The 21022-nt window shown below is 46.3% G+C and overlaps 13 non-coding genes across 13 annotated transcripts; all 13 read right to left on the minus strand.

Annotated features, from left to right (window-relative positions):
• Nucleotides 1-607: 607 nt before the first annotated feature.
• On the minus strand, nucleotides 608-679 carry TRNAW-CCA (transfer RNA tryptophan (anticodon CCA)). Its single transcript has one exon. It is a non-coding gene; the product is annotated as a tRNA-Trp (tRNA).
• Nucleotides 680-992: 313 nt separating this feature from the next.
• TRNAN-GUU (transfer RNA asparagine (anticodon GUU)) lies at nucleotides 993-1066 on the minus strand. Its single transcript has one exon. It is a non-coding gene; the product is annotated as a tRNA-Asn (tRNA).
• Nucleotides 1067-3236: 2170 nt separating this feature from the next.
• Nucleotides 3237-3310, minus strand: TRNAN-GUU (transfer RNA asparagine (anticodon GUU)). Its single transcript has one exon. It is a non-coding gene; the product is annotated as a tRNA-Asn (tRNA).
• Nucleotides 3311-5100: 1790 nt separating this feature from the next.
• On the minus strand, nucleotides 5101-5172 carry TRNAW-CCA (transfer RNA tryptophan (anticodon CCA)). Its single transcript has one exon. It is a non-coding gene; the product is annotated as a tRNA-Trp (tRNA).
• A 313-nt stretch (nucleotides 5173-5485) lies between these two features.
• TRNAN-GUU (transfer RNA asparagine (anticodon GUU)) lies at nucleotides 5486-5559 on the minus strand. Its single transcript has one exon. It is a non-coding gene; the product is annotated as a tRNA-Asn (tRNA).
• A 1790-nt stretch (nucleotides 5560-7349) lies between these two features.
• TRNAW-CCA (transfer RNA tryptophan (anticodon CCA)) lies at nucleotides 7350-7421 on the minus strand. The gene has a single exon. It is a non-coding gene; the product is annotated as a tRNA-Trp (tRNA).
• A 2166-nt stretch (nucleotides 7422-9587) lies between these two features.
• TRNAR-CCU (transfer RNA arginine (anticodon CCU)) lies at nucleotides 9588-9659 on the minus strand. Its single transcript has one exon. It is a non-coding gene; the product is annotated as a tRNA-Arg (tRNA).
• A 2175-nt stretch (nucleotides 9660-11834) lies between these two features.
• On the minus strand, nucleotides 11835-11906 carry TRNAW-CCA (transfer RNA tryptophan (anticodon CCA)). Its single transcript has one exon. It is a non-coding gene; the product is annotated as a tRNA-Trp (tRNA).
• A 313-nt stretch (nucleotides 11907-12219) lies between these two features.
• On the minus strand, nucleotides 12220-12293 carry TRNAN-GUU (transfer RNA asparagine (anticodon GUU)). Its single transcript has one exon. It is a non-coding gene; the product is annotated as a tRNA-Asn (tRNA).
• Nucleotides 12294-14083: 1790 nt separating this feature from the next.
• TRNAW-CCA (transfer RNA tryptophan (anticodon CCA)) lies at nucleotides 14084-14155 on the minus strand. Its single transcript has one exon. It is a non-coding gene; the product is annotated as a tRNA-Trp (tRNA).
• Nucleotides 14156-14467: 312 nt separating this feature from the next.
• Nucleotides 14468-14541, minus strand: TRNAN-GUU (transfer RNA asparagine (anticodon GUU)). Its single transcript has one exon. It is a non-coding gene; the product is annotated as a tRNA-Asn (tRNA).
• Nucleotides 14542-16716: 2175 nt separating this feature from the next.
• TRNAN-GUU (transfer RNA asparagine (anticodon GUU)) lies at nucleotides 16717-16790 on the minus strand. Its single transcript has one exon. It is a non-coding gene; the product is annotated as a tRNA-Asn (tRNA).
• Nucleotides 16791-18965: 2175 nt separating this feature from the next.
• On the minus strand, nucleotides 18966-19039 carry TRNAN-GUU (transfer RNA asparagine (anticodon GUU)). The gene has a single exon. It is a non-coding gene; the product is annotated as a tRNA-Asn (tRNA).
• Between the last annotated feature and the right edge of the window lie 1983 nt (nucleotides 19040-21022).

The raw sequence follows: 21022 nt of genomic DNA on the forward strand, positions 1-21022 counted from the left end.
GAGAGAAATAGGCAATGCGAGAGTGAAAAAGTCAAATGGAAATGTGTCTACTGAGACCAGTATAAGGGGAAATCCTCACAATCCTGGACCGACAGTTGATTGGGAGGGCGCTTACAGGTTTCCGACACCAGACCGGTACCTGAACTCACAAACCCAAACTGCAAAGTGATGCCCATTGCCACTAGACTGCCGAACCCCTTTCGGGGCCCCAACATATATCCTTTAGTCACACCTAGAGTTCCCAGGACAGTGCAGCATTCAGCGATTACACGAAAATATTGACAGCGCTAGGAGGCCATGCAAATGGCAGAGGTATGCTTTACAAAGCCCACGTAGCGTGCACAAAACAGCACATCAGTCAGGCCCACTTGAAGAGATGGTAAAGAGGAAATACTTCTGCTGCATCCAGTAAAACATAGAGATTGGCCTGCTTTACAGGTTGACCATGTCCTTCATGGGTGTCTGTCAATATGATACTTCCTTCCCTGCTGCAAAGTTTACATTCGAAACGCCAGAACAACCAGGCCCAGAGCACAAAGATGCAGTCAGGTTGAAATAACGAGATACTGAAGAGCAATTTTGTATTTCAGAGTGGGAAAAGCAAGTATGACCCCGTTGTGATTTGAACACACAACCTTCTGATCTGGAGTCAGACGCGCTACCATTGCGCCACGAGGTCCTTGTGGCATTCCACCTGGTGTGTCTGATGACAGAATAAAGGTAGGAGACGTACATGCACCTGCAGAGCCTCATTGCTTCTTTAAGTAGACTGGCTAGGATAGCTTCCTTCTGTGCATCAGTACACGCTGCAGCCAAACCCTTCCCATGAAGTCTTGATGTTTATGAATTGAATGGCAAGTTTTGAAAAACTAAAGCAAGCGAGAAGAATTGCTTACAGTTTATTGGATTTTTTGGACGTCAGCAGACGAGACCTGCGAGAGGTAAACAGAAGTTCATAGTTGGTCATGCTGAATTTTTGAGCCAAAATGCATCGTCCCTGGGTGGGCTTGAACCACCAACCTTTCGGTTAACAGCCGAACGCGCTAACCGATTGCGCCACAGAGACTCATGCAGTTCTTACACAGGGGCCTGATTGGTGTGCTGTTTGCTTATGCTTCCCAGGCAACCTGAAAATATTTCTAAAATAGCTCTTTTTCCCACAGCAAATCAGGGTATCAAGCACTTCCCTACCTCCCCTAATCCACAAACACAGGGGATTTAGTAGAGGACAGAGCCCATCAACAGTGCACCAAATGTCCTCTGTGTAGGCATAACTTGCTATGAGGAGAAAGCCACAGTTGCGCACTTGTGTTAAAAGGGGACAGTAGGCTGAACCCAGAGAACACGGGAGAAATGACTCAGGTTTACTGAGTGGAACACTCTGTGTCTTTGTGCCAAAAACAGCAGCGTCTTTTCGGTTAACAGCCGAACGCGCTAACCAATTGCGCCACAGAGACTCACTGGCATGTGTGTTCTGCCTTTGGCCTGATTGCATTGCTATTTTTTTCTGATTGGCAGAAAACCTGAACTTTTTTCTGAAAAAGGCATGCCTCTCTTAGCACTGCAGTGCATTAGACTGCTCCCTTGCTTCCCTGAGTCCCCAAATACACAACCACCTTGGGCACAATAGAAGACACATTCCAGCAGATTTAGCAAGAGTGCACCAAGGTTTCTATATGTAGGTACCTTGCTGAGAAGCAAGACCTGCAGTTGCATTCTTCTGTTAAAAGAGGGCAGCAGAGTGCACCAAGAGAACTTGGGGGAAGTAGCTTATGTTAACTACTTGCCATGATCTTTATAGATCCCTCTGTTTGACTGGGTGAATTCTAATTTCTGGGGTAGAGTAAGCAATTTTTGGATCTAGATGCTGTGCGCAACAGGAATGCTATATACTGCACTGTACTGCTACTGAAAAGTTACCAATTTTACAGGATGTTCAGGTAAGCTTTGTTTCAGAAAACAACTTGCTAGAGGCCCTAGGACAGATTACTGGGACAAAGGAAGAGGGTTTGGGGATTAGCACATCTCCTATGAAAGGTACAGTCACGCCCGAGACAACTCTGAGTGTCACCTCAAATTCTAAGAAATGCAAACTAGGGACCTACGCTTTTTATTGCCAGTGGATCTTTGTGTTTCAGACAAATGTGCACGCCTCCCAGAGCCCCTTGCAATGTACTTAGGGAAATGGGAGAAGGTGCTGTGAAGCCCTCTCGCTGACAATGTCTCTCTTGTCTATAATGTATCTATGAGAGAGAGAGAAATAGGCAATGCGAGAGTGAAAAAGTAAAATGGAAATGTGTCTACTGAGACCAGTATAAGGGGAAATCCTCACAATCCAGGACCGACAGTTGATTGGGAGGGCGCTTACAGGTTTCCGACACCAGACCGGTACCTGAACTCACAAACCCAAACTGCAAAGTGATGGGCATTGCCACTAGACTGCCGACCCCCTTTCGGGGCCCCAGCATATATCCTTTAGTCACACCTAGAGTTCCCAGGACAGTGCAGCATTCAGCGATTACACGAAAATATTGACAGCGCTAGGAGGCCATGCAAATGGCAGAGGTATGCTTTACAAAGCCCACGTAGCGTGCACAAAACAGCACATCAGTCAGGCCCACTTGAAGAGATGGTAAAGAGGAAATACTTCTGCTGCATCCAGTAAAACATAGAGATTGGCCTGCTTTAAAGGTTGACCATGTCCTTCATGGGTGTCTGTCAATATGATACTTCCCTGCTGCAAAGCTTACATTCGAAACGCCAGAACAACTAGGCCCAGAGCACAAAGATGCAGTCAGGTTGAAATAACGAGATACTGAGGAGCAATTTTGTATTTCAGAGTGGGAAAAGCAAATATGACCCCGACGTGATTTGAACACGCAACCTTCTGATCTGGAGTCTGCTACCATTGCGCCACGAGGTCCTTGTGGCAGTCCACCTGGTGTGTCTGATGACAGAATAAAGGTAGGAGACGTACATGGACCTGCAGAGCCTCATTGCTTCTTTAAGTAGACTGGCTAGGATAGCTTCCTTCTGTGCATCAGTACACGCTGCAGCCAAACCCTTCCCATGAAGTCTTGATGTTTATGAATTGAATGGCAAGTTTTGAAAAACTAAAGCAAGCGAGAAGAATTGCTTGCAGTTTATTGGATTTTTTGGACGTCAGCAGACGAGACCTGCGAGAGGTAAACAGAAGTTCATAGTTGGTCATGCTGAATTTTTGAGCCAAAATGCATCGTCCCTGGGTGGGCTTGAACCACCATCCTTTCGGTTAACAGCCGAACGCGCTAACCGATTGCGCCACAGAGACTCATGCAGTGCTTACACTGGGGCCTGATTGGTGTGCTGTTTGCTTATGCTTCCCAGGCAACCTGAAAATATTTCTAAAATAGCTCTATTTCCCACAGCAAATCAGGGTACCAAGCACTTCCCTACCTCCCCAAATCCACAAACACAGGGGATTTAGTAGAGGACAGAGCCCATCAACAGTGCACCAAATGTCTTCTGTGTAGGCATAACTTGCTATGAGGAGAAAGCCACAGTTGCGCACTTGTGTTAAAAGGGGACAGTAGGCTGAACCCAGAGAACACGGGAGAAATAACTCAGGTTTACTGAGTGGAACACTCTGTGTCTTTGTGCCAAAAACAGCAGCGTCTTTTCGGTTAACAGCCGAACGCGCTAACCAATTGTGCCACAGAGACTCACTGGCATGTGTGTTCTGCCTTTGGCCTGATTGCATTGCTATTTTTTTCTGATTGGCAGAAAACCTGAACTTTTTTCTGAAAAAGGCATGCCTCTCTTAGCACTGCAGTGCATTGGACTGCTCCCTTGCTTCCCTGAGTCCCCAAATACACAACCACCTTGGGCACAATAGAAGACACATTCCAGCAGATTTAGCAAGAGTGCACCAAGGTTTCTATATGTAGGTACCTTGCTGAGAAGCAAGACCTGCAGTTGCATTCTTCTGTTAAAAGAGGGCAGCAGAGTGCACCAAGAGAACTTGGGGGAAGTAGCTTATGTTAACTACTTGCCATGCTCTTTATAGATCCCTCTGTTTGACTGGGTGAATTCTAATTTCTGGGGTAGAGTAAGCAATTTTTGGATCTAGATGCTGTGCGCAACAGGAATGCTATATACTGCACTGTACTGCTACTGAAAAGTTACCAATTTTACAGGATGTTCAGGTAAGCTTTGTTTCAGAAAACAACTTGCTAGAGGCACTAAAACAGATTACTGGGACAAAGGAAGAGGGTTTGGGGATTAGCACATCTCCTATAAAAGGTACAGTCACGCCCAAGACAACTCTGAGTGCCTCCTCAAATTCTAAGAAATGCGAACTGGGGTCCTACGCTTTTTATTGCCAGTGGATCTTTGTGTTTCAGACAAATGTGCACGCCTCCCAGAGCCCCATGCAATGCACTTTGGGAAATGGGGGAAGGTGCTGTGAAGCCCTCTCGCTGACAATGTCTCTCTTGTCTATAATGTATCTATGAGAGAGAGAGAAATAGGCAATGCGAGAGTCAAAAAGTAAAATGGAAATGTGTCTACTGAGACCAGTATAAGGGGAAATCCTCACAATCCTGGACCGACAGTTGATTGGGAGGGCGCTTACAGGTTTCCGACACCAGACCGGTACCTGAACTCACAAACCCAAACTGCAAAGTGATGCCCATTGCCACTAGACTGCCGAACCCCTTTCGGGGCCCCAACATATATCTTTTAGTCACACCTAGAGTTCCCAGGACAGTGCAGCATTCAGCGATTACACGAAAATATTGATAGCGCTAGGAGGCCATGCAAATGGCAGAGGTATGCTTTACAAAGCCCACGTAGCGTGCACAAAACAGCACATCAGTCAGGCCCACTTGAAGAGATGGTAAAGAGGAAATACTTCTGCTGCATTCAGTAAAACATAGAGATTGGCCTGCTTTAAAGGTTGACCATGTCCTTCATGGGTGTCTGTCAATATGATACTTCCCTGCTGCAAAGCTTACATTCGAAACGCCAGAACAACTAGGCCCAGAGCACAAAGATGCAGTCAGTTTGAAATAACGAGATACTGAAGAGCAATTTTGTATTTCAGAGTGGGAAAAGGAAGTATGACCCCGACGTGATTTGAACACACAACCTTCTGATCTGGAGTCAGACGCGCTACCATTGCGCCACGAGGTCCTTGTGGCAATCCACCTGGTGTGTCTGATGACAGAATAAAGGTAGGAGACGTACATGCACCTGCAGAGCCTCATTGCTTCTTTAAGTAGACTGGCTAGGATAGCTTCCTTCTGTGCATCAGTACACGCTGCAGCCAAACCCTTCCCATGAAGTCTTGATGTTTATGAATTGAATGGCAAGTTTTGAAAAACTAAAGCAAGCGAGAAGAATTGCTTGCAGTTTATTGGATTTTTTGGACGTCAGCAGACGAGACCTGCGAGAGGTAAACAGAAGTCCATAGTTGGTCACGCTGAATTTTTGAGCCAAAATGCACCGTCCCTGGGTGGGCTTGAACCACCAACCTTTCGGTTAACAGCCGAACGCGCTAACCGATTGCGCCACAGAGACTCATGCAGTGTTTACACTGGGGCCTGATTGGTGTGCTGTTTGCTTATGCTTCCCAGGCAACCTGAAAATATTTCTAAAATAGCTCTATTTCCCACAGCAAATCAGGGTATCAAGCACTTCCCTACCTCCCCTAATCCACAAATACAGGGGATTTAGTAGAGGACCGAGCCCATCAACAGTGCACCAAATGTCCTCTGTGTAGGCATAACTTGCTATGAGGAGAAAGCCACAGTTGCGCACTTGTGTTAAAAGGGGACAGTAGGCTGAACCCAGAGAACACGGGAGAAATGACTCAGGTTTACTGAGTGGAACACTTTGTGTCTTTGTGCCAAAAACAGCAGCGTCTTTTCGGTTAACAGCTGAACGCGCTAACCAATTGCACCACAGAGACTCACTGGCATGTGTGTTCTGCCTTTGGCCTGATTGCATTGCTATTTTTTTCTGATTGGCAGAAAACCTGAACTTTTTTCTGAAAAAGGCATGCCTCTCTTAGCACTGCAGTGCATTACACTGCTCCCTTGCTTCCCTGAGTCCCCAAATACCCAACCACCTTTGGCACAATAGAAGACTCATTCCAGCAGATTTAGCAAGAGTGCACCAAGGTTTCTATATGTAGGTACCTTGCTGAGAAGCAAGACCTGCAGTTGCATTCTTCTGTTAAAAGGGGGCAGCAGAGTGCACCAAGAGAACTTGGGGGAAGTAGCTTATGTTAACTACTTGCCATGCTCTTTATAGATCCCTCTGTTTGACTGGGTGAATTCTAATTTCTGGGGTAGAGTAAGCAATTTTTGGATCTAGATGCTGTGCGCAACAGGAATGCTATATACTGCACTGTACTGCTACTGAAAAGTTACCAATTTTACAGGATGTTCAGGTAAGCTTTGTTTCAGAAAACAACTTGCTAGAGGCCCTAGGACAGATTACTGGGACAAAGGAAGAGGGTTTGGGGATTAGCACATCTCCTATGAAAGGTACAGTCACGCCCGAGACAACTCTGAGTGCCTCCTCAAATTCTAAGAAATGCGAACTGGGGTCCTACGCCTTTTATTGCCAGTGGATCTTTGTGTTTCAGACAAATGTGCACGCTTCCCAGAGCCCCTTGCAATGCACTTAGGGAAAGGGGGGAAGGTGCTGTGAAGCCCTCTCGCTGACAATGTCTCTCTTGTCTATAATGTATCTATGAGAGAGAGAAAAATAGGCAATGGGAGAGTGAAAAAGTAAAATGGAAATGTGTCTACTGAGACCAGTATAAGGGGAAATCCTCACAATCCAGGACCGACAGTTGATTGGGAGGGCGCTTACAGGTTTCTGACACCAGACAGGTACCTGAACTCACAAACCCAAACTGCAAAGTGATGGGCATTGCCACTAGACTGCCGACCCCCTTTCGGGGCCCCAGCATATATCCTTTAGTCACACCTAGAGTTCCCAGGACAGTGCAGCATTCAGCGATTACACGAAAATATTGACAGCGCTAGGAGGCCATGCAAATGGCAGAGGTATGCTTTACAAAGCCCACGTAGCGTGCACAAAACAGCACATCAGTCAGGCCCACTTGAAGAGATGGTAAAGAGGAAATACTTCTGCTGCATCCAGTAAAACATAGAGATTGGCCTGCTTTAAAGGTTGAACATGTCCTTCATGGGTGTCTGTCAATATGATACTTCCCTGCTGCAAAGCTTACATTCGAAACGCCAGAACAACTAGTCCCAGAGCACAAAGATGCAGTCAGGTTGAAATAACGAGATACTGAAGAGCAATTTTGTATTTCAGAGTGGGAAAAGGAAGTATGACCCCGACGTGATTTGAACACACAACCTTCTGATCTGGAGTCAGACGCGCTACCATTGCGCCACGAGGTCCTTGTGGCAATCCACCTGGTGTGTCTGATGACAGAATAAATGTAGGAGACGTACATGCACCTGCAGAGCCTCATTGCTTCTTTAAGTAGACTGGCTAGGATAGCTTCCTTCTGTGCATCAGTACACTCTGCAGCCAAACCCTTCCCATGAAGTCTTGATGTTTATGAAATGAATGGCAAGTTTTGAAAAACTAAGGCAAGCGAGAAGAATTGCTTGCAGTTTATTGGATTTTTGGACGTCAGCAGACGAGACCTGCGAGAGGTAAACAGAAGTTGTTCACGCTGAATTTTTGAGCCAAAATGCTTCGTCGCTGGATGGGCTTGAACCACCAACCTTTCGGTTAACAGCCGAACGCGCTAACCGATTGCGCCACAGAGACTCATGCAGTGCTTACACTGGGGCCTGATTGGTGTGCTGTTTGATTATGCTTCCCAGGCAACCTGAAAATATTTCTAAAATAGCTCTATTTCCCACAGCAAATCAGGGTATCAAGCACTTCCCTACCTCCCCTAGTCCACAAACACAGGGGATTTAGTAGAGGACAGAGCCCATCAACAGTGCACCAAATGTCCTCTGTGTAGGCATAACTTGCTATGAGGAGAAAGCCACAGTTGCGCACTTGTGTTAGAAGGGGACAGTAGGCTGAACCCAGAGAACACGGGAGAAATGACTCAGGTTTACTGAGTGGAACACTCTGTGTCTTTGTGCCAAAAATAGCAGCGTCTTTTCGGTTAACAGTCGAACGCGCTAACCAATTGCGCCACAGAGACTCACTGGCATGTGTGTTCTGCCTTTGGCCTGATTGCATTGCTATTTTTTTCTGATTGGCAGAAAACCTGAACTTTTTTCTGAAAAAGGCATGCCTCTCTGAGCACTGCAGTGCATTACACAGCTCCCTTGCTTCCCTGAGTCCCCAAATACACAACCACCTTGGGCACAATAGAAGACACATTCCAGCAGATTTAGCAAGAGTGCACCAAGGTTTCTATATGTAGGTACCTTGCTGAGAAGCAAGACCTGCAGTTGCATTCTTCTGTTAAAAGAGGGCAGCAGAGTGCACCAAGAGAACTTGGGGGAAGTAGCTTATGTTAACTACTTGCCATGCTCTTTATAGATCCCTCTGTTTGACTGGGTGAATTCTAATTTCTGGGGTAGAGTAAGCAATTTTTGGATCTAGATGCTGTGCGCAACAGGAATGCTATATACTGCACTGTACTGCTAATGAAAAGTTACCAATTTTACAGGATGTTCAGGTAAGCTTTGTTTCAGAAAACAACTTGCTAGAGGCCCTAAAACAGATTACTGGGACAAAGGAAGAGGGTTTGGGGATTAGCACATCTCCTATGAAATGTACAGTCACACCCGAGACAACTCTGAGTGCCACCTCAAATTCTAAGAAATGCGAACTAGGGTCCTGCGCTTTTTATTGCCAGTGGATCTTTGTGTTTCAGACAAATGTGCACGCCTCCCAGAGCCCCTTGCAATGCACTTAGGGAAACATGGGAAGGTGCTGTGAAGCCCTCTCGCTGACAATGTCTCTCTTGTCTATAATGTAACTATGAGAGAGAGAGAAATAGGCAATGCGAGAGTGAAAAAGTAAAATGGAAATGTGTCTACTGAGACCAGTATAAGGGGCAATCCTCACAATCCAGGACCGACAGTTGATTGGAGGGCGCTTACAGTTTTCTGACACCAGACCGGTACCTGAACTCACAAACCAAACTGCAAAGTGATGGGCATTGCCACTAGACTGCCGACCGCCTTTCGGGTCCCCAGCATATATCCTTTAGTCACACCTAGAGTTCCCAGGACAGTGCAGCATTCAGCGATTACACGAAAATATTGACAGCGCTAGGAGGCCATGCAAATGGCAGAGGTATGCTTTACAAAGCCCACGTAGCGTGCACAAAACAGCACATCAGTCAGGCCCACTTGAAGAGATGGTAAAGAGGAAATACTTCTGCTGCATCCAGTAAACATAGAGATTGGCCTGCTTTAAAGGTTGACCATGTCCTTCATGGGTGTCTGTCAATATGATACTTCCCTGCTGCAAAGCTTACATTCGAAACGCCAGAACAACTAGGCCCAGCGCACAAAGATGCAGTCAGGTTGAAATAACGAGATACTGAAGAGCAATTTTGTATTTCAGAGTGGGAAAAGCAAGTATGACCCCGACGTGATTTGAACACGCAACCTTCTGATCAGGAGTCAGACGCGCTACCATTGCGCCACGAGGTCCTTGCGGCAATCCACCTGGTGTGTCTGATGACAGAATAAAGGTAGGAGACGTACATGCACCTGCAGAGCCTCATTGCTTCTTTAAGTAGACTGGCTAGGATAGCTTCCTTCTGTGCATCAGTACACGCTGCAGCCAAACCCTTCCCATGAAGTCTTGATGTTTATGAATTGAATGTCAAGTTTTGAAAAACTAAAGCAAGCGAGAAGAATTGCTTGCAGTTTATTGGATTTTTTGGACGTCAGCAGACGAGACCTGCGAGAGGTAAACAGAAGTTCATAGTTGGTCACGCTGAATTTTTGAGCCAAAATGCATCGTCCCTGGGTGGGCTTGAAGCACCAACCTTTCGGTTAACAGCCGAATGCGCTAACCGATTGCGCCACAGAGACTCATGCAGTGCTTACACTGGGGCCTGATTGGTGTGCTGTTTGCTTATGCTTCCCAGGCAACCTGAAAATATTTCTAAAATAGCTCTATTTCCCACAGCAAATCAGGGTATCAAGCACTTCCCTACCTCCCCTAATCCACAAACACAGGGGATTTAGTAGAGGACAGAGCCCTTCAACAGTGCACCAAATGTCCTCTGTGTAGGCATAACTTGCTATGAGGAGAAAGCCACAGTTGCGCACTTGTGTTTAAAGGGGACAGTAGGCTGAACCCAGAGAACACGGGAGAAATGACTCAGGTTTACTGAGTGGAACACTCTGTGTCTTTGTGCCAAAAACAGCAGCGTCTTTTCGGTTAACAGCCGAACGCGCTAACCAATTGCGCCAGAGAGACTCACTGGCATGTGTGTTCTGCCTTTGGCCTGATTGCATTGCTATTTTTTTCTGATTGGCAGAAAACCTGAACTTTTTTCAGAAAAAGGCATGCCTCTCTTAGCACTGCAGTGCATTACACAGCTCCCTTGCTTCCCTGAGTCCCCAAATACACAACCACCTTGGGCACAATAGAAGACACATTCCAGCAGATTTAGCAAGAGTGCACCAAGGTTTCTATATGTAGGTACCTTGCTGAGAAGCAAGACCTGCAGTTGCATTCTTCTGTTAAAAGAGGGCAGCAGAGTGCACCAAGAGAACTTGGGGGAAGTAGCTTATGTTAACTACTTGCCATGCTCTTTATAGATCCCTCTGTTTGACTGGGTGAATTCTAATTTCTGGGGTAGAGTAAGTAATTTTTGGATCTAGATGCTGTGCGCAACAGGAATGCTATATACTGCACTGTACGGCTACTGAAAAGTTACCAATTTTACAGGATGTTCAGGTAAACTTTGTTTCAGAAAACAATTTGCTAGAGGCCCTAACACAGATTACTGGGACAAAGGAAGAGGGTTTGGGGATTAGCACATCTCCTATGAAAGGTACAGTCACGCCCGAGACAACTCTGAGTGCCTCCTCAAATTCTAAGAAATGCGAACTGGGGTCCTACGCTTTTTATTGCCAGTGGATCTTTGTGTTTCAGACAAATGTGCACGCCTCCCAGAGCCCCTTGCAATGCACTTAGGGAAAGGGGGGAAGGTGCTGTGAAGCCCTCTCGCTGACAATGTCTCTCTTGTCTATAATGTATCTATGGGAGAGAGAGAAATAGGCAATGCGAGAGTGAAAAAGTAAAATGGAAATGTGTCTACTGAGACCAGTATAAGGGGCAATCCTCACAATCCAGGACCGACAGGTGATTGGAGGGCGCTTACAGTTTTCTGACACCAGACCGGTACCTGAACTCACAAACCAAACTGCAAAGTGATGGGCATTGCCACTAGACTGCCGACCGCCTTTCGGGGCCCCAGCATATATCCTTTAGTCACACCTAGAGTTCCCAGGACAGTGCAGCATTCAGCGATTACACGAAAATATTGACAGCGCTAGGAGGCCATGCAAATGGCAGAGGTATGCTTTACAAATCCCACGTAGCGTGCACAAAACAGCACATCAGTCAGGCCCACTTGAACAGATGGTAAAGAGGAAATACTTCTGCTGCATCCAGTAAAACATAGAGATTGGCCTGCTTTAAAGGTTGACCATGTCCTTCATGGGTGTCTATCAATATGATACTTCCCTGCTGCAAAGTTTACATTCGAAACGCCAGAACAACTAGGCCCAGAGCACAAAGATGCAGTCAGGTTGAAATAACGAGATACTGAAGAGCAATTTTGTATTTCAGAGTGGGAAAAGGAAGTATGACCCCGACGTGATTTGAACACACATCCTTCTGATCTGGAGTCAGACGCGCTACCATTGCGCCACGAGGTCCTTGTGGCAATCCACCTGGTGTGTCTGATGACAGAATAAAGGTAGGAGACGTACATGCACCTGCAGAGCCTCATTGCTTCTTTAGGTAGACTGGCTAGGATAGCTTCCTTCTGTGCATCAGTACACGCTGCAGCCAAACCCTTCCCATGAAGTCTTGATGTTTATGAATTGAATGGCAAGTTTTGAAAAACTAAAGCAAGCCAGAAGAATTGCTTGCAGTTTATTGGATTTTTTGGACGTCAGCAGACGAGACCTGCGAGAGGTAAACAGAAGTTCATAGTTGGTCATGCTGAATTTTTGAGCCAAAATGCATCGTCCCTGGGTGGGTTTGAACCACCAACCTTTCGGTTAACAGCCGAACGCGCTAACCGATTGCGCCACAGAGACTCATGCAGTGCTGACACTGGGGCCTGATTGGTGTGCTGTTTGCTTATGCTTCCCAGGCAACCTGAAAATATTTCTAAAATAGCTCTATTTCCCACAGCAAATCAGGGTATAAAGCACTTCCCTACCTCCCCTAATCCACAAACACAGGGGATTTAGTAGAGGACAGAGCCCATCAACAGTGCACCAAATGTCCTCTGTGTAGGCATAACCTGCTATGAGGAGAAAGCCACAGTTGCGCACTTGTGTTAAAAGGGGACAGTAGGCTGAACCCAGAGAACACGGGAGAAATGACTCAGGTTTACTGAGTGGAACACTCTGTGTCTTTGTGCCAAAAACAGCAGCGTCTTTTCGGTTAACAGCCGAGCGCGCTAACCAATTGTGCCACAGAGACTCACTGGCATGTGTGTTCTGCCTTTGGCCTGATTGCATTGCTATTTTTTTCTGATTGGCAGAAAACCTGAACTTTTTTCTGAAAAAGGCATGCCTCTCTTAGCACTGCAGTGCATTAGACTGCTCCCTTGCTTCCCTGAGTCCCCAAATACACAACCACCTTGGGCACAATAGAAGACACATTCCAGCAGATTTAGCAAGAGTGCAACAAGGTTTCTATATGTAGGTACCTTGCTGAGAAGCAAGACCTGCAGTTGCATTCTTCTGTTAAAAGAGGGCAGCAGAGTGCACCAAGAGAACTTGGGGGAAGTAGCTTATGTTAACTACTTGCCATGATCTTTATAGATCCCTCTGTTTGACTGGGTGAATTCTAATTTCTGGGGTAGAGTAAGCAATTTTTGGATCTAGATGCTGTGAGCAACAGGAATGCTATATACTGCACTGTACTGCTACTGAAAAGTTACCAATTTTACAGGATGTTCAGGTAAGCTTTGTTTCAGAAAACAACTTGCTAGAGGCCCTAGGACAGATTACTGGGACAAAGGAAGAGGGTTTGGGGATTAGCACATCTCCTATGAAAGGTACAGTCACGCCCGAGACAACTCTGAGTGCCTCCTCAAATTCTAAGAAATGCGAACTGGGGTCCTACGCCTTTTATTGCCAGTGGATCTTTGTGTTTCAGACAAATGTGCACGCCTCCCAGAGCCCCATGCAATGCACTTAGGGAAATGGGCGAAGGTGCTGTGCAACCCTCTCGCTGACAATGTCTCTCTTGTCTATAATGTATCTATGAGAGAGAGAGAAATAGGCAATGCGAGAGTGAAAAAGTAAAATGGAAATGTGTCTACTGAGACCAGTATAAGGGGAAATCCTCACAATCCAGGACCGACAGTTGATTGGGAGGGCGCTCACAGGTTTCCGACACCAGACCGGTACCTGAACTCACAAACCCAAACTGCAAAGTGATGCCCATTGCCACTAGACTGCCGACCCCCTTTCGGGGCCCCAACATATATCCTTTAGTCACACCTAGAGTTCCCAGGACAGTGCAGCATTCAGCGATTACACGAAAATATTGACAGCGCTAGGAGGCCATGCAAATGGCAGAGGTATGCTTTACAAAGCCCACGTAGCGTGCACAAAACAGCACATCAGTCAGGCCCACTTGAAGAGATGGTAAAGAGGAAATACTTCTGCTGCATCCAGTAAAACATAGAGATTGGCCTGCTTTAAAGGTTGACCACGTCCTTCATGGGTGTCTGTCAATATGATACTTCCCTGCTGCAAAGCTTACATTCGAAACGCCAGAACAACTAGGCCCAGAGCACAAAGATGCAGTCAGGTTGAAATAACGAGATACTGAAGAGCAATTTTGTATTTCAGAGTGGGAAAAGGATGTATGACCCCGACGTGATTTGAACACACAACCTTCTGATCTGGAGTCAGATGCGCTACCATTGCGCCACGAGGTCCTTGTGGCAGCCATCTGGTGTGTCTGATGACAGAATAAAGGTAGGAGACGTACATGCACCTGCAGAGCCTCATTGCTTCTTTAAGTAGACTGGCTAGGATAGCTTCCTTCTGTGCATCAGTACACGCTGCAGCCAAACCCTTCCCATGAAGTCTTGATGTTTATGAATTGAATGGCAAGTTTTGAAAAACTAAAGCAAGCGAGAAGAATTGCTTGCAGTTTATTGGATTTTTTGGACGTCAGCAGACGAGACCTGCGAGAGGTAAACAGAAGTTCATAGTTGGTCATGCTGAATTTTTGAGCCAAAATGCATCGTCCCTGGGTGGGCTTGAACCACCAACCTTTCGGTTAACAGCCAAACGCGCTAACCGATTGCGCCACAGAGACTCATGCAGTGCTTACACTGGGGCCTGATTGGTGTGCTGTTTGCTTATGCTTCCCAGGCAACCTGACAATATTTCTAAAATAGCTCTATTTCCCACAGCAAATCAGGGTATCAAGCACTTCCCTACCTCCCCTAATCCACAAACACAGGGGATTTAGTAGAGGACAGAGCCCATCAACAGTGCACCAAATGTCCTCTGTGTAGGCATAACTTGCTATGAGGAGAAAGCCACAGTTGCGCACTTGTGTTAAAAGGGGACAGTAGGCTGAACCCAGAGAACACGGGAGAAATGACTCAGGTTTACTGAGTGGAACACTCTGTGTCTTTGTGCCAAAAACAGCAGCGTCTTTTCGGTTAACAGCCGAACGCGCTAACCAATTGTGCCACAGAGACTCACTGGCATGTGTGTTCTGCCTTTGGCCTGATTGCATTGCTATTTTTTTCTGATTGGCAGAAAACCTGAACTTTTTTCTGAAAAAGGCATGCCTCTCTTAGCACTGCAGTGCATTAGACTGCTCCCTTGCTTCCCTGAGTCCCCAAATACACAACCACCTTGGGCACAATAGAAGACACATTCCAGCAGATTTAGCAAGAGTGCACCAAGGATTCTATATGTAGGTACCTTGCTGAGAAGCAAGACCTGCAGTTGCATTCTTCTGTTAAAAGAGGGCAGCAGAGTGCACCAAGAGAACTTGGGGGAAGTAGCTTATGTTAACTACTTGCCATGCTCTTTATAGATCCCTCTGTTTGACTGGGTGAATTCTAATTTCTGGGGTAGAGTAAGCAATTTTTGGATCTAGATGCTGTGCGCAACAGGTTTGCTATATACTGCACTGTACTGCTACTGAAAAGTTACCAATTTTACAGGATGTTCAGGTAAGCTTTGTTTCAGAAAACAACTTGCTAGAGGCCCTAAAACAGATTACTGGGACAAAGGAAGAGGGTTTGGGGATTAGCACATCTCCTATGAAATGTACAGTCACGCCCGAGACAACTCTGAGTGCCACCTCAAATTCTAAGAAATGCGAACTAGGGTCCTGCGCTTTTTATTGCCAGTGGATCTTTGTGTTTCAGACAAATGTGCACGCCTCCCAGAGCCCCTTGCAATGCACTTAGGGAAATGGGGGAAGGTGCTGTGCAACCCTCTCGCTGACAATGTCTCTCTTGTCTATAATGTAACTATGAGAGAGAGAGAAATAGGCAATGCGAGAGTGAAAAAGTAAAATGGAAATGTGTCTAATGAGACCAGTATAAGGGGAAATCCTCACAATCCAGGACCGACAGTTGATTGGGAGGGCGCTTACAGGTTTCCGACACTAGACCGGTACCTGAACTCACAAACCCAAACTGCAAAGTGATGCCCATTGCCACTAGACTGCCGACCCCCTTTCGGGGCCCCAACATATATCCTTTAGTCACACCTAGAGTTCCCAGGACAGTGCAGCATTCAGCGATTACACGAAAATATTGACAGCGCTAGGAGGCCATGCAAATGGCAGAAGTATGCTTTACAAAGCCCACGTAGCGTGCACAAAACAGCACATCAGTCAGGCCCACTTGAAGAGATGGTAAAGAGGAAATACTTCTGCTGCATCCAGTAGAACGTAGAGATTGGCCTGCTTTAAAGGTTGACCATGTCCTTCATGGGTGTCTGCAAATATGATACTTCCCTGCTGCAAAGCTTACATTCGAAACGCCAGAACAACTAGGCCCAGAGCACAAAGATGCAGTCAGGTTGAAATAACGAGATACTGAAGAGCAATTTTGTATTTCAGAGTGGGAAAAGGAAGTATGACCCCGACGTGATTTGAACACACAACCTTTTGATATGGAGTCAGACGCGCTACCATTGCGCCACGAGGTCCTTGTGGCAATCCACCTGGTGTGTCTGATGACAGAATAAAGGTAGGAGACGTACATGCACCTGCAGAGCCTCATTGCTTCTTTAGGTAGACTGGCTAGGATAGCTTCCTTCTGTGCATCAGTACACGCTGCAGCCAAACCCTTCCCATGAAGTCTTGATGTTTATGAATTGAATGGCAAGTTTTGAAAAACTAAAGCAAGCGAGAAGAATTGCTTACAGTTTATTGGATTTTTTGGACGTCAGCAGACGAGACCTGCGAGAGGTAAACAGAAGTTCATAGTTGGTCATGCTGAATTTTTGAGCCAAAATGCACCGTCCCTGGGTGGGCTTGAACCACCAACTTTTCGGTTAACAGCCGAACGCGCTAACCGATTGCGCCACAGAGACTCATGCAATTCTTACACAGGGGCCTGATTGGTGTGCTGTTTGCTTATGCTTCCCAGGCAACCTGAAAATATTTCTAAAATAGCTCTATTTCCCACAGCAAATCAGGGTATCAAGCACTTCCCTACCTCCCCTAATCCACAAACACAGGGGATTTAGTAGAGGACAGAGCCCATCAACAGTGCACCAAATGTCCTCTGTGTAGGCATAACTTGCTATGAGGAGAAAGCCACAGTTGCGCACTTGTGTTAAAAGGGGACAGTAGGCTGAACCCAGAGAACACGGGAGAAATGACTCAGGTTTACTGAGTGGAACACTCTGTGTCTTTGTGCCAAAAACAGCAGCGTCTTTTCGGTTAACAGCCGAACGCGCTAACCAATTGTGCCACAGAGACTCACTGGCATGTGTGTTCTGCCTTTGGCCTGATTGCATTGCTATTTTTTTCTGATTGGCAGAAAACCTGAACTTTTTTCTGAAAAAGGCATGCCTTTCTTAGCACTGCAGTGCATTAGACTGCTCCCTTGCTTCCCTGAGTCCCCAAATACACAACCACCTTGGGCACAATAGAAGACACATTCCAGCAGATTCAGCAAGAGTGCACCAAGGATTCTATATGTAGGTACCTTGCTGAGAAGCAAGACCTGAAGTTGCATTCTTCTGTTAAAAGAGGGCAGCAGAGTGCACCAAGAGAACTTGGGGGAAGTAGCTTATGTTAACTACTTGCCATGCTCTTTATAGATCCCTCTGTTTGACTGGGTGAATTCTAATTTCTGGGGTAGAGTAAGCAATTTTTGGATCTAGATGCTGTGCGCAACAGGAATGCTATATACTGCACTGTACTGCTACTGAAAAGTTACCAATTTTACAGGATGTTCAGGTAAGCTTTGTTTCAGAAAACAACTTGCTAGAGGCACTAAGACAGATTACTGGGACAAAGGAAGAGGGTTTGGGGATTAGCACATCTCCTATGAAAGGTACAGTCACGCCCGAGACAACTCTGAGTGTCACTTCAAATTTTAAGAAATGCAAACTAGGGACCTACGCTTTTTATTGCCAGTGGATCTTTGTGTTTCAGACAAATGTGCACGCCTCCCAGAGCCCTTTGCAATGCACTTAGGGAAAGGGGGGAAGGTGCTGTGAAGCCCTCTCGCTGACAATGTCTCTCTTGTCTATAATGTAACTATGAGAGAGAGAGAAATAGGCAATGCGAGAGTGAAAAAGTAAAATGGAAATGTGTCTACTGAGACCAGTATAAGGGGAAATCCTCACAATCCAGGACCGACAGTTGATTGGGAGGGCGCTTACAGGTTTCCGACACCAGACCGGTACCTGAACTCACAAACCCAAACTGCAAAGTGATGGGCATTGCCACTAGACTGCCGACCCCCTTTCGGGGCCCCAACATATATCCTTTAGTCACACCTAGAGTTCCCAGGACAGTGCAGCATTCAGCGATTACACGAAAATATTGACAGCGCTAGGAGGCCATGCAAATGGCAGAGGTATGCTTTACAAAGCCCACGTAGCGTGCACAAAACAGCACATCAGTCAGGCCCACTTGAAGAGATGGTAAAGAGGAAATACTTCTGCTGCATCCAGTAAAACATAGAGATTGGCCTGCTTTAAAGGTTGACCATGTCCTTCATGGGTGTCTGTCAATATGATACTTCCCTGCTGCAAAGCTTACATTCGAAACGCTAGAACAACTAGGCCCAGAGCACAAAGATGCAGTCAGGTTGAAATAACGAGATACTGAAGAGCAATTTTATATTTCAGAGTGGGAAAAGCAAATATGACCCCGACGTGATTTGAACACGCAACCTTCTGATCTAGAGTCAGACGTGCTACCATTGCGCCACGAGGTCCTAGTAGCAGTCCACCTGGTGTGTCTGATGACAGAATAAAGGTAGGAGACGTACATGGACCTGCAGAGCCTCATTGCTTCTTTAAGTAGACTGGCTAGGATAGCTTCCTTCTGTGCATCAGTACACGCTGCAGCCAAACCCTTCCCATGAAGTCTTGATGTTTATGAATTGAATGGCAAGTTTTGAAAAACTAAAGCAAGCGAGAAGAATTGCTTGCAGTTTATTGGATTTTTTGGACGTCAGCAGACGAGACCTGCGAGAGGTAAACAGAAGTTCATAGTTGGTCATGCTGAATTTTTGAGCCAAAATGCATCGTCCCTGGGTGGGCTTGAACCACCAACCTTTTGGTTAACAGCCGAACGCGCTAACCGATTGCGCCACAGAGACTCATGGAGTGCTTACACTGGGGCCTGATTGGTGTGCTGTTTGCTTATGCTTCCCAGGCAACCTGAAAATATTTCTAAAATAGCTCTATTTCCCACAGCAAATCAGGGTACCAAGCACTTCCCTACCTCCCCTAATCCACAAACACAGGGGATTTAGTAGAGGACAGAGCCCATCAACAGTGCACCAAATGTCCTCTGTGTAGGCATAACTTGCTATGAGGAGAAAGCCACAGTTGCGCACTTGTGTTAAAAGGGGACAGTAGGCTGAACCCAGAGAACACGGGAGAAATGACTCAGGTTTACTGAGTGGAACACTCTGTGTCTTTGTGCCAAAAACAGCAGCGTCTTTTCGGTTAACAGCCGAACGCGCTAACCAATTGTGCCACAGGTTCACTGGCATGTGTGTTCTGCCTTTGGCCTGATTGCATTGCTATTTTTTTCTGATTGGCAGAAAACCTGAACTTTTTTCTGAAAAAGGCATGCCTCTCTTAGCACTGCAGTGCATTAGACTGCTCCCTTGCTTCCCTGAGTCCCCAAATACACAACCACCTTGGGCACAATAGAAGACACATTCCAGCAGATTTAGCAAGAGTGCACCAAGGTTTCTATATGTAGGTACCTTGCTGAGAAGCAAGACCTGCAGTTGCATTCTTCTGTTAAAAGAGGGCAGCAGAGTGCACCAAGAGAACTTGAGGGAAGTAGCTTATGTTAACTACTTGCCATGATCTTTATAGATCCCTCTGTTTGACTGGGTGAATTCTAATTTCTAGGGTAGAGTAAGCAATTTTTGGATCTAGATGCTGTGCGCAACAGGAATGCTATATACTGCACTGTACTGCTACTGAAAAGTTACCAATTTTACAGGATGTGCAGGTAAGCTTTGTTTCAGAAAACAACTTGCTAGAGGCCCTAGGACAGATTACTGGGACAAAGGAAGAGGGTTTGGGGATTAGCACATCTCCTATGAAAGGTACAGTCACGCCCGAGACAACTCTGAGTGCATCCTCAAATTCTAAGAAATGCGAACTGGGGTCCTACGCCTTTTATTGCCAGTGGATCTTTGTGTTTCAGACAAATGTGCACGCCTCCCAGAGCCCCATGCAATGCACTTAGGGAAATGGGGGAAGGTGCTGTGCAACCCTCTCGCTGACAATGTCTCTCTTGTCTATAATGTATCTATGAGAGAGAGAGAAATAGGCAATGCGAGAGTGAAAAAGTAAAATGGAAATGTGTCTACTGAGACCAGTATAAGGGGAAATCCTCACAATCCTGGACCGACAGTTGATTGGGAGGGCGCTTACAGGTTTCCGACACCAGACTGGTACCTGAACTCACAAACCCAAACTGCAAAGTGATGCCCATTGCCACTAGACTGCCGAACCCCTTTCGGGGCCCCAACATATATCCTTTAGTCACACCTAGAGTTCCCAGGACAGTGCAGCATTCAGCGATTACACGAAAATATTGATAGCGCTAGGAGGCCATGCAAATGGCAGAGGTATGCTTTACAAAGCCCACGAAGCGTGCACAAAACAGCACATCAGTCAGGCCCACTTGAAGAGATGGTAAAGAGGAAATACTTCTGCTGCATTCAGTAAAACATAGAGATTGGCCTGCTTTAAAGGTTGACCATGTCCTTCATGGGTGTCTGTCAATATGATACTTCCCTGCTGCAAAGCTTACATTCGAAACGCCAGAACAACTAGGCCCAGAGCACAAAGATGCAGTCAGGTTGAAATAACGAGATACTGAAGAGCAATTTTGTATTTCAGAGTGGGAAACGCAAATATGACCCCGACGTGATTTGAACACACAACCTTCTGATCTAGAGTCAGACGTGCTACCATTGCGCCACGAGGTCCTAGTGGCAGTCCACCTGGTGTGTCTGATGACAGAATAAAGGTAGGAGACGTACATGCACCTGCAGAGCCTCATTGCTTCTTTAAGTAGACTGGCTAGGATAGCTTCCTTCTGTGCATCAGTA

The sequence above is a fragment of the Ambystoma mexicanum genome, chromosome 11 (genome assembly GCF_040938575.1).
Source record: "Ambystoma mexicanum isolate Mex_15411 chromosome 11, UKY_AmexF1_1, whole genome shotgun sequence".
Classification (NCBI taxonomy): Eukaryota; Metazoa; Chordata; class Amphibia; order Caudata; family Ambystomatidae; genus Ambystoma; species Ambystoma mexicanum.